At 44.4% G+C, this 12,913-nt stretch overlaps 1 protein-coding gene across 2 annotated transcripts in view; it reads right to left on the bottom strand.

The window, feature by feature from the left end:
* The window catches only part of LOC138853050 (uncharacterized), a 303,768-nt gene that overhangs the window by 77,973 nt on the left and 212,882 nt on the right, over nt 1–12,913 (bottom strand). For both annotated transcript variants that reach the window (XM_070087431.1, XM_070087432.1), the window contains one exon: nt 5,601–5,634. The gene's annotated coding sequence lies outside the window, so the exon portion shown is untranslated. The remainder of the gene's footprint in view (nt 1–5,600; nt 5,635–12,913) is intronic.

Genomic DNA, 12,913 nt, shown 5'->3' with positions numbered 1-12,913 from the left:
AGTCTAGCCCAGACTGACTACTTCAGACGAGGTGTGAACACCCCCCCCCTCGATCACGTGATTACTCCGTGGACAGTTGCTGCCCAGCAACACCGAGAAGCCAGCAGGGAAACGAGCAATGAGCGATAATTACAGTAGTTAGACAATCAAGACTTGAACTATGAGCACTGAATAATATATGAATGTTACATCCTACCTAACAATATAACTAAGTCAAATAATAATATAAAGCAATATATTTACGATTTAGCTATTATCGCAAATATAAGCAATATAAAATTATATGAAAAGGTAATATACATTATATACATTGTGACCCATTCAGGGGTCGCAACAGCGGTAAATTAAGAGTCAGGGCCAGGAGCTGAGACCGGACCCCTATAACTACCAATAACTGAGCACAGACAGATAAGGGTGCGTGCACACATGCACACACACACACACACACACACACACACACACACACATTGATTTGATTGCAATGACTTGTGTATAGATGAGTGTATACGACTGCTGGAAATAAAAATATATAATAAACACGAGCCATAGAGTCACTACTTGTGGCATCATGACCCATACTTCCTCTCTCTATCTCTCTCTCTCTCCCTCTCTTTACTCGCTATGGAGCCCGCCTCTTTAATTTCCTGTTGGCTGACTTTATCTGGATATATCGTATCTATTTTTGAAGCTGTGTATTGGTTTTGATTTTAAGTCACTCTCTAGTTTTCTCCGCTTCTCTACCTGTCATGTTTCCAACCAGTATGAACATAAGAGCATAAGAATGGAGGAACACTGCAGAAGGTCTACTGGCCTGGTTCAGTCTTGGTGAACAATTTGTATCTACCTCGAACTTTCTTGAGTATTTTGTATGTCGTGATCATGTTTCCTCTCTTTGTCCGTTCACTAAGCTTCGTGAATTCAGTTTCCTGCCGTTTACTTCATATATGTATGTGTACTCACCTAAGTGTGGTTGCAGGGGTCGATTCACAGCTCCTGGCCTCGCCTCTTCACTGGTCGCTACTAGGTCCTCTCTCTCCCTGCTTCATGAGCTTTGTCATACCTCTTCTTAAAGTTATGTATGAGTCCTGCCTCCACTACATCACTTTCCAGACTATTCCACTTCCTGACAACTCTATGATTGAAGAAATACTTCCTAACATCCTTTTGACTCATCTGAGTCTTCAACTTCCAATTGTTACCCCTTTGTGTCTGTGTCCACTCTCTGGAATATCCTGTCTCTGTCCACCTTATCTATTCTTCGCAGTATTTTGTATGTCGTTATCATGTCTCCCCTAACCCTCCTGTCCTCCAGTGTCGTCAGGCCGATTTCCCTTAACCTATCTTCATAGGACATTCCCCCTTAGATCTGGAACTAACCTTGTTGCAAACCTTTTCACTTTCTCTAATTTCTTGACGTGCTTGATCAGGTGTGGGTTCCAAACTGGCGCTGCATACTCCAGTGTGGTCCTTACTGAGGTATCGGAACGCTATTCTCAGGTTTGCCAGGCGCCCACATGATGCAGCAGTTATCTGGTTGTGTACTTCCGGAGACGTGCTCGGTATTATACTCACCCCAAGATCTTTCTCCTTGAGCGAGGTTTGCAGTCTTTGGCCACCTAGCCTATACTCTGTCTGCGGTTTTCTTTGCCCTACCCCGATCTTAATGACTTTGCATTTGGCGGGGTTAAATTCGAGGAGCCAGTTGCGACGGTCTGGAGTTTTGAGACTTTCTGATTGTGGGTTCAAACCCCACTCGTGGTATGGTTTGTTTGCAATCGTGTCATTACGATTTCGTGAATCGCGCGCGCGCGCGCGCGTGTGTGTGTGTGTGTGTGTGTGTGTGTATGAATGTGTATGTACTCATCTATATGTGGTTGCAGGGGTAGATTCATAGCTCCTGTGTGTGTGAATGTGTAAGAGAGAGAGAGAGAGAGAGAGAGAGAGAGAGAGAGAGAGAGAGAGAGAGAGAGAGAGTGAGAAGCAGTCGAGGGGATCACGTGTGCTCGTACGCTTCGCAAAAAAAAAAAAAATCAGTCGAGCCAAAAACCTGCTGAAAAGCGTCAGGCGTGATAACGCTGGGGTAACAATATCCCTCATCACGTAAATAAAAGAAAACAAAAGGTGACATTACTGTGGGTGGAACAACACAGACAACCCGCAGTCGGGAGAGGGGGGGGGGGGTAATAACGATGTTTCGTTCAGACTTGAGCCATTGAAGCTTGTGTGCTGAGTGAGGTGTGAGTCACGGGGCGGCTCCTGTGTTGCTGCTGCCACTACCACAACACACATTCATAATTTCCGGGTGTTTTATCAGTAATATTTGGGTGCTGTAATACAGCTAGAGTGCGTGAGTGCGTAACGCATCGTAGCTGCTGTCACTGCCTTCAGCGGAACCGACGGAAGTGAGTGCATAGCTTACCGACACCAGATATTTAGGGACGTGTGTGTGTGTGTGTGTGATGGCACCTCCCTCTGTCTTACTCCCCCCCGAAAGGGCCGCCCCCCTTCCCCCCCTGAGGTGACCCACCTCCACCTTTGTTGATGTTGATGGTGTTGCAGTTGTTGGGGCTACTACTATTGTTGATGCTCATGCTGTTCCTGTCGGCTGCTGTTACGGCTGCTGTGAAATTTGTGTCGTTGGTGCCGTTCTGCCGCCGTTGTTTCTCTTTGTCGTTACTGCTGCTGCTGTCTCTGTTTTCGTCGTTGCTGTTCAGGTCATTGCTGCTGTTGTCAATGCTACTGTTGTTATTGATGCTGCTGAGCCTGTCCCAGTGACCCAGTGGAGGCCATAAAAGAGGTCACGGGCGGCTCACTAGGTCTACTTTACAAAGTTTCATTTAATTCACTGACAGCTAATGTTGACGATCCCAGTAGAGAGAGGTGTGTGTGTGTGTGTGTGTGTGTGTGTGTGTGTGTGTGTGTGTGTGTGTGTGTGTGTGTGTGTGTGTGTGTGTGTGTGTGTGTGTGGACGTGTGTGGACGTGTGTGGACACGTGTGTGGACACGTGTGTGGACGTGTGTGTGGACGTGTGTGTGGACGTGTGTGTGGACGTGTGTGTGGACGTGTGTGTGGACGTGTGTGTGGATGTGTGTGTGGACGTGTGTGTGGACGTGTATGGTCGTGTGTGGACGTGTGTGGACGTGGGTACATGACCAAGGCAGGACGCGCAACAATGGACTTAAGTTGGACTAACTTAGATTTAGAGAGGAAACAGAAAACAGCTATAGAAGAGTTGAACAAATTTTTCTTGGAAAACTTAAGCATAAGGTTGAGGAGGCACTTAAGTTGGGGTAAGTCAGTTAGGCCTGCCTAACGTGGACTAGTAGGCTTACCTAACGTGGACTAGTAGGCCTACCTAACGTGGACTAGTAGGCCTACCTAACGTGGACTAGTAGGCCTACCTAACGTGGACTAGTAGGCCTACCTAACGTGGACCGGTAGGCCTGCAACAGTGCTCCTCCATTCCTATGTTCTTGCAGATGACTCTCGAGTAACTTACAACTTCTTTACAAATGTAACTTACACATGTTACTATGTAAAACAATTGTAAAAACGTAAAACTGAGAAATGACTCAGAATAAACTGAGTGTACACAACACGAGTGTTGACTCCGATAATTGACTCAGTCTCCAGAGTCAATTATCAAATTAACAGCCTAGTATACGTCAGTTAGCAACCTGGTCTACATCAGTTAACAACCTGGTTGACATCAGTTAACAACCTAGTATGCATTAATTAACAGTCAATACTGAACAATAGTCTAAACGAGAGAGCAAAAGTGACTTGAATTTCGTCACCATTGACAGTATTTCTTTTAATCTGTAAATTCTTATTATCCACCTCATTATTTTTTGACGTTTTAGAACATTAGCGTTATTGTGTTTCCTTAATGATGGGTGAGTTGACATTATTAAGCCCAAGACACATGTTTCTTCAGATCTGTTAGGTGGTCCTCCTGTGTTTTGCATACCGATGCTTTTCGCGTCATTTCTTCCGTAATTCAGCACTTGCAATTTGTCCCCAGTGAAGATTATGTCATTTTCTGAAACCCACTGGAAGACTTTGCTGGTATCCTCTTGTATTTTTTTCCATGTCTTCTACCGAGGTGAATTTCATGCCTATTTTCGTATCATCCGCAAACAATGATACAAGCTATGCCAGTGTTTTATCTGTGTCTACTATGAGGAAGAGAAACAAAAAAGGCACCAGTAACGTGCCTTGGGGTACCCAGCTTTTCACTATGCTTATGCTAGATTTTGTTTTTTTTTACAACTACTCTTTGTGTTACGTTAGTTAGAAAATTGAAAATCTATTTGGCTACTTCCCATAATTGACCTTATTTTATGGGCTATCACCTCATGATTCCAGTTGCTAAATGGCAACCCAAAATCCCTGTGGACGACCACAGCTGCATTTTGATGGTTTTCCCAAGCTTCCATAATCTTGTCGAAATAATTCGGCAGCTGTGAGAATCATGCTTCTTCCGCCCATCATTCACGCTGGTTTGAGTTGTGTTGGTCATGCTTTTCCATTACGTCTGCAATTTGTCGTCTCATATAACACTTTCGAAGACCCTGATGTCTGATGTTAGTACCTCTGGTCTATAATTTTGTTTTTAGTGGTCACCTCTCCTGAGTATTGTTGCTAATGTATAGGTGATATTGACGACTATCGTATATTTTATTGTTAGATTTTAAACTGACTGGCAAATACACAGCTTCAAACTTTTAGTCAGCGTAATGAAAGTAATAATAATAATAATAATAATAATAATAATAATAATAATAATAATAATAAGAGAGTATGAGAGTATAGTTTTACCAACGCTCTTATATGGGTGTGAAGCGTGGGTGATGAATGTTGCAGCGAGGAGAAGGCTGGAGGCAGTGGAGATGTCATGTCTGAGGGCAATGTGTGGTGTGAATATAATGCAGAGAATTCGTAGTTTGGAAGTTAGGAGGAGGTGCGGGATTACCAAAACTGTTGTCCAGAGGGCTGAGGAAGGGTTGTTGAGGTGGTTCGGACATGTAGAGAGAATGGAGCGAAACAGAATGACTTCAAGAGTGTATCAGTCTGTAGTGGAAGGAAGGCGGGGTAGGGGTCGGCCTAGGAAGGGTTGGAGGGAGGGGGTAAAGGAGGTTTTGTGTGCGAGGGGCTTGGACTTCCAGCAGGCATGCGTGAGCGTGTTTGATAGGAGTGAATGGAGACAAATGGTTTTTAATACTTGACGTGCTGTTGGAGTGTGAGCAAAGTAACATTTATGAAGGGATTCAGGGAAACCGGCAGGCCGGACTTGAGTCCTGGAGATGGGAAGTACAGTGCCTGCACTCTGAAGGAGGGGTGTTGGTGTTGCAGTTTAGGAACTGTAGTGTGAAGCACCCTTCTGGCAAGACAGTGATGGAGTGAATGATGGTGAAAGTTTTTCTTTTTCGGGCCACCCTGCCTTGGTGGGAATCGGCCGGTGTGATAATAAAAAATAATAATAATAAGAGACCCCCGGAAATCTACTCAGGTAAATTCCAGGTAATTACACAGACCACATCATCACCAGATCATCAAATCAGGTGAATCCTCATTCAACACACAAGACGAACACTCACCACCAGCGGCTGATCTTTGATTCGGGAACCTCATCTGGAACAAAAGAGATACAATATAAACAGCAGGTCAATGTAGGTCAGTGGTGTGAACAAGACAGGTCAGTGGTGTGTGAACAAGGCAGGTCAGTGGTGTGTGAACAAGGCAGGTCAGTGGTGTGTGAACAAGGCAGGTCAGTGGTGTGTGAACAAGGCAGGTCAGTGGTGTGTGAACAAGGCAGGTCAGTGGTGTGTGAACAAGGCAGGTCAGTGGTGTGTGAACAAGACAGGTCAGTGGTGTGTGAACAAGGCAGGTCAGTGGTGTGTGAACAAGGCAGGTCAGTGGTGTGTGAACAAGACAGGTCAGTGGCGTGTGAACAAGGCAGGTCAGTGGTGTGTGAACAAGGCAGGTCAGTGGTGTGTGAACAAGACAGGTCAGTGGCGTGCGAACAAGGCGGGTCAGTGGTGTGAACAAGACAGGTCAGTGGTGTGTGAACAAGGCAGGTCAGTGCTGTGAACAAGACAGGTCAGTGGTGTGTGAACAAGGCAGGTCAGTGGTGTGTGAACAAGGCAGGTCAGTGGTGTGTGAACAAGGCAGGTCAGTGGTGTGTGAAAAAGGAAGGTCAGTAGTGTGAACAAGACAGGTCAGTGGTGTGAGCAAGACAGGTCAGGGGTGTGAACAAGGCAGGTCAGGTGTGAACAAGGCAGGTCAGTGGTGTGAACAAGGCAGGTCAGTGGTACGAACAAGGCGGGTCAGTGGTGTGAACAAGACAGGTCAGTGAACAAGGCAGGTCAGTGGTGTGAACAAGGTAGGTCAGTGGTGTGAACAAGGCAGGTCAGTGGTGTGAACAAGGCAGGTCAGTGGTGTGAACAAGGCAGGTCAGTGGTGTGAACAAGTCAGGTCAGTGGTGTGTGAACAAGGCAGGCCAGTAGTGTGAACAAGGTAGGTCAGTGGTGTGAACAAGGCAGGTCAGTGGTGTGAACAAGTCAGGTCAGTGGTGTGAACAAGATAGGTCAGTGGTGTGTGAACAAGACAGGTCAGCGGAGTGAACAATGTGGGTCAGTGTGAACAAGACAGGTCAGTGGTGTGAACAAGACAGGTCAGTGGTGTGAAAAAGATAGGTCAGTGGTGTGAACAAGGCAGGTCAGTGGTGTGTGAACAAGGCAGGTCAGTGGTGTGTGAACAAGGCAGGTCAGTGGTGTGTGAACAAGGCAGGTCAGTAGTGTGAACAAGACAGGTCAGTGGTGTGAGCAAGACAGGTCAGTGGTGTGTGAACAAGGCAGGTCAGTAGTGTGAACAAGGCAGGTCAGTGGTGTGAACAAGGCAGGTCAGTGGTGTGAAGAAGGCAGGTCAGTGGTGCGAACAAGGCGGGTCAGTGGTGTGAACAAGACAGGTCAGTGGTGTGAACAAGGCAGGTCAGTGGTGTGAACAAGACAGGTCAGTGGTGTGAACAAGACAGGTCAGTAGTGTAAACAAGACAGGTCAGTGGTGTGAACAAGGCAGGTCAGTGGTGTGAACAAGACAGGTCAGTGGTGTGAACAAGACAGGTCAGTGGTGTGAACAAGACAGATCAGTGGTGTGAACAAGACAGGTCAGTGGTGTGAACAAAGCAGGTTAGTGATGTGAACAAGGCAGATCAGTGGTGTGAACAAGACAGGTCAGTGGTGTGAACAAAGCAGGTTAGTGATGTGAACAAGGCAGGTCAGTGGTGTGAACAAGGCAGGTAAGTGGTGTGAACAAGGCAGGTCAGTGGTGTGAACAAGGCAGGTCAGTGGTGTGAACAAGATAGGCCAGTGGTGTGAACAAGGCAGGTCAGTGGTATGAACAAGACAGGCCAGTAGTGTGAACAAGACAGGTCAGTGGTGTGAACAAGACAGGTCAGTGGTGTGAACAAGACAAGTCAGTGGTGTGAACAAGACAGGTCAGTGGTGTGAACAAGACAGGTCAGTGGTGTGAACAAGACAGGTCAGTGGTGTGAACAAGACAGGTCAGTGGTGTGAACAAGACAGGTGAGTGGTGTGAACAAGACAGGTCAGTAATGTGAACAAGACAGGTCAGTAGTGTGAACAAGACAGGCCAGTGGTGTGAACAAGACAGGTCAGTAATGTGAACAAGACAGGTCAGTAGTGTGAACAAGATAGGTCAGTGGTGTGAACAAGACAGGTCAGTAATGTGAACAAGACAGGTCAGTGGTGTGAACAAGACAGGTCAGTAGTGTGAACAAGACAGGTCAGTAGTGTGAACAAGACAGGTCAGTAGTGTGAACAAGACAGGTCAGTAGTGTGAACAAGACAGGTCAGTAGTGTGAACAAGACAGGTCAGTAGTGTGAACAAGACAGGTCAGTGATGTGAACAAGACAGGTCAGTGGTGTGAACAAGACAGGTCATTGGTGTGAACAAGACAGGTCAGTAGTGTGAACAAGACAGGTCAGTAGTGTGAACAAGACAGGTCAGTAGTGTGAACAAGACAGGTAAGTGGTGTGAACAAGACAGGTCAGTGGTGTGAACAAGACAGGTCAGTGGTGTGAACAAGACAGGTCAGTGGTGTGAACAAGACAGGTCAGTAGTGTGAACAAGACAGGTCAGTGGTGTGAACAAGACAGGTCAGTGGTGTGAACAAGACAGGTCAATAGTGTGAACAAGACAGGTCAGTGGTGTGAACAAGACAGGTCAGTAGTGTGAACAAGACAGGTCAGTAGTGTGAACAAGACAGGTCAGTGGTGTGAACAAGACAGGTCAGTAGTGTGAACAAGACAGGTCAGTGGTGTGAACAAGAAGGTCAGTAGTGTGAACAAGACAGGTCAGTGGTGTGAACAAGACAGGTCAGTGGTGTGAACAAGACAGGTCAGTGGTGTGAACAAGACAGGTCAGTAGTGTGAACAAGACAGGTCAGTGGTGTGAACAAGACAGGTCAGTAGTGTGAACAAGACAGGTCAGTAGTGTGAACAAGACAGGTCAGTAGTGTGAACAAGACAGGTCAGTAGTGTGAACAAGACAGGTCAGTAGTGTGAACAAGACAGGTCAGTAGTGTGAACAAGACAGGTCAGTGGTGTGAACAAGACAGGTCAGTAGTGTGAACAAGACAGGTCAGTAGTGTGAACAAGACAGGTCAGTAGTGTGAACAAGACAGGTCAGTAGTGTGAACAAGACAGGTCAGTAGTGTGAACAAGACAGGTGAGTGGTGTGAACAAGACAGGTCAGTAGTGTGAACAAGACAGGTCAGTAGTGTGAACAAGACAGGTCAGTAGTGTGAACAAGACAGGTCAGTAGTGTGAACAAGACAGGTCAGTAGTGTGAACAAGACAGGTCAGTAGTGTGAACAAGACAGGTCAGTAGTGTGAACAAGACAGGTCAGTAGTGTGAACAAGACAGGTCAGTAGTGTGAACAAGACAGGTCAGTAGTGTGAACAAGACAGGTCAGTAGTGTGAACAAGACAGGTCAGTAGTGTGAACAAGACAGGTCAGTAGTGTGAACAAGACAGGTCAGTAGTGTGAACAAGACAGGTCAGTAGTGTGAACAAGACAGGTCAGTAGTGTGAACAAGACAGGTCAGTAGTGTGAACAAGACAGGTCAGTAGTGTGAACAAGACAGGTCAGTAGTGTGAACAAGACAGGTCAGTAGTGTGAACAAGACAGGTCAGTAGTGTGAACAAGACAGGTCAGTAGTGTGAACAAGACAGGTCAGTAGTGTGAACAAGACAGGTCAGTAGTGTGAACAAGACAGGTCAGTAGTGTGAACAAGACAGGTCAGTAGTGTGAACAAGACAGGTCAGTAGTGTGAACAAGACAGGTCAGTAGTGTGAACAAGACAGGTCAATGAGGAGAACTAAACAAAATAATACTAACACGAAAAATAATAGTATACCATTTCTAGATTTAAAGTGTCAAAATGGCTCCTACATTAAAAAAAACTCCATTAAAAAAGCCCCACCATTAAAAAGTTTGAAGCCGATCAGATGAGTCATTCTCCAGTTATGGCACGAATTCCAGTGTATAATTGTATGATTAGCCACTCGTGTATGTTGTATAACTAACCTCTTGTGTATGTTGTATAACTAGCTTCTTGTGTATGTTGTATTCAATTCAATTCAATTCAAGTTTATTCTCTATAAGGGTTACAATGTGGGGTTTACAGGTTTTGGGTATTGTGTGATTTACATGTTACAAAATACTAATTACAGAGGGGGCCACTAGGACACCTAGCATGGTTAGGCATTTCGAGCAGACTTAGATTAATTCTTAACATTAAATCCTTACAGATTATGGTATTAAGGCTAAGTGACTACATCATAATTTGTGAGTTTAGCAATGTGAATGCTTTTGTTTTGGCACAATACAAAGTGTCTATATTGGAGTATCATAGGCAAACTTATGACTAGTTAGGATTTATTATTTTAAGATTAAGATTAGTATTTCTGGGTTTATAGTCAGTGGGTGAGTGAGTGTAATTTTGAACCACCAGGTGGTTATCATGTAGTTAGTTGTCGGGGTGGATCAGGGAGATAAGATGTTTTCTAACTGTAGTTTTGAAAGTGATGAATGTGTCTGCAGTTCTAGAGTTTTCAGGTAGGGTGTTCCAGATTTTAGGTCCTTTGAAATACATTGAATTTTTGTAAAGGTTTCGTCGGACACGGAGAATGTCATAGAGATGTTTGTGTCTGGTGTTATGGCTGTGGATCCTGTCACAACTATCAAGAAAGCATTTTAGGCCAAGGTTAATATTGGAATTTAAGGTCCTGTAGATATAGATTGCACAGTAGTAAGTGTGGATGTTCTGAACAATAAGTCTAGATCTATGAAGAGGGGGGGGGGTGTTGCCACGGATGGGATTTAGTGATTATTCTTACTGCAGCTTTTTGTTGGGTTATTATTGGCTTTATGTATGTTGCTGCAGTTGAACCCCAAGCACAGATAGCATAGGTGAGGTATGGATATATAAGTGAATGGTATAGTGTGAGAAGTGCAGTTTGCGGCACGTAGTATCGTATCTTGGAGAGGATCCCCACCGTTTTGGATACTTTTTTTGTTATGTGTTGGATATGGGTGCTGAAATTTAGGTTGTTGTCGAGGTATAGGCCAAGGAATTTGCCCTCATTATGTCTAGCAATTAGAGTGTTGTCGATCTTAATTTTAAGTTGCGCAACACCTGCTCTGCTACCAAACATAATATAGTAGGTTTTGCCAGTGTTAAGTGTAAGTTTATTGGCTGTCATCCAAGTCGTATATGTTGTATAACTAGCCTCTTGTGTATGTTGTATTGACTAGCGTCTGTCAGCATCGCGCCAAGACACAGGGTAGCCACCCTTCACTGAAGGCTGCTCACATATTATCATATTCACGGTCATGCCCTAAATCCGTATGACTGGTAAAAGCAGCTTAGGAGTGGGGGAGGTAATCAGGTTTGATCTATGGAGAAGGATAGCTATAATACCTTGGAACAAGAGCCTCTTGCTATCATTTAAGGCATATCCCTACTCTGAGGAAGAGTAGTCAGAGCAGGGAGGTACATTTCCCTGCCTGCGTGTACGAGTGAGCTCTTTCGGATAAACCTGTTCTACGCTGTTAAAGTTCACGCCGGACATGGTGTTTTAGCGTGATAGCTGCGGTTTATCTCTCTGTTCGGGCGGGTGATTTTTAGTTTTAGTAGAACCCAGGAGAGTTACCCGAAAACTTGTATATATGGTCAATAAATGCAGGGAGATGCCTGATAGGCAACGCTCTCGCCTCACACATACATTGTGAGTGTCAGTGGTTCCCTTCAAGGCCGGGAGGAAATATTGGACGTGTTTCCTTACACCTACTGTCCCCGTTCACCTAGTAAGTAGGTACCTGGGTGTTAGTCGACTGGTGTGGGTCGCATCCTGGGGGACAAAACTGAAGGACCCCAAAGGAAATAAGACAGACAGTCCTGGATGAAACACTGACTTTCATGGGTTATCCTGGGTGGCTAACTTCCTGGGTTAAAAACCCGAACAAAATCTTATCGTACTTTATGTCTTTACTAAATTGACCAGAGCAGCCAGACTGGTGGTGGTGGTTGTGGTAGTTGTGGTGATGGTGGTGGTAGTAGTGGTGGTAATATCGGTAAGTAATTTCCGCTAAGTTTAACAAGCAAAAATTCCTAACCCATTATTGATAAAATTGCCTAACTTGAAGCGCATCTCCAATGGAAACTCCTCAAGGCACTTCTTAGATTGTGACATCAACCAACGTCACAACTTCCACTAGGAAGCACCCGGTCCTCTGGTTACAGGTCACGGGCAGGTCAAGATCACGTACACTCACACTGGTTGGTATATGGGGTTTAAAGACTAACAACTGCACGAGGGTCATTTAAACTGCAACCTGTTGATAGGTCAAAAATACTTGAATCCCTAACATATATATATATATATATATATATATATATATATATATATATATATATATATATATATATATATATATATATATATATATATATATATATATATATATAAGTCTAGAAAATATGGAGAACTTGCCCATCATTATATGTTTGTTCCCATAGGCTCATGGGGAAAGAGTGCATCGAAATTCCTTAAGGAGCTGGGAAAAAGACTCATCTGGGTAACTAGGGATCCCAGGGCAGCTAGTTTTCTGTTCCAGCGGCTCAGTGCGGCTGTTCAAAGGGGTAATGCCTGCTGTATTTTGGGCACACGCCCCAGCTCTGAGGAGCTGGATGAGATTTTCGCCTTATAATCGGTGATACACACGTAAAAACATGTACCTTATATGCCACCTTTATATCAACAATGTATCTCTTAAATCTTCTGTACCATATTATGTAATAAAATATTCCTATTGGTAAATATATATATATATATATATATATATATATATATATATATATATATATATATATATATATATATATATATATATATATATATATATATATATATATGGTTTAGAAAGACACGTAAGCAAACACTATGACATATTTATTAGAAAACGTTTCGGTCCTGGGACCTTGATCACTTCTAACATACAGAGGTAGAAAGACATTATATATATAGGCGGAGAGTGAGGTGTGACGCACGTGACCTGAGGAATCTCATAAGAACATAAGAATGGAGGAACACTGTAGAAGGCCTACTGGCCCATGCGAGGCAGGTCCTTATCAAAACAACCTCTGCCTATGATGAGGACGGGTAGACGATGAAATCATGTGACTCCTGTGTTGTTGGGTTGGTGCTGCTTAAGTATCATGAATGCCAATGTTTTTGAAATTTTGTAGTTTCCAGTGTTGCGTTCTATAGTGTCGGTGACGGCGATTAGTGAGGCTTCTAGGCACCGTCGGCGTCTGAGGTCTGGT

Source organism: Cherax quadricarinatus, chromosome 21 (assembly GCF_038502225.1).
Source record: "Cherax quadricarinatus isolate ZL_2023a chromosome 21, ASM3850222v1, whole genome shotgun sequence".
NCBI lineage: Eukaryota > Metazoa > Arthropoda > Malacostraca > Decapoda > Parastacidae > Cherax > Cherax quadricarinatus.
Note: the sequence above shows the minus strand (reverse complement) of the source record. Positions and strands in the feature narration are given on the sequence as shown.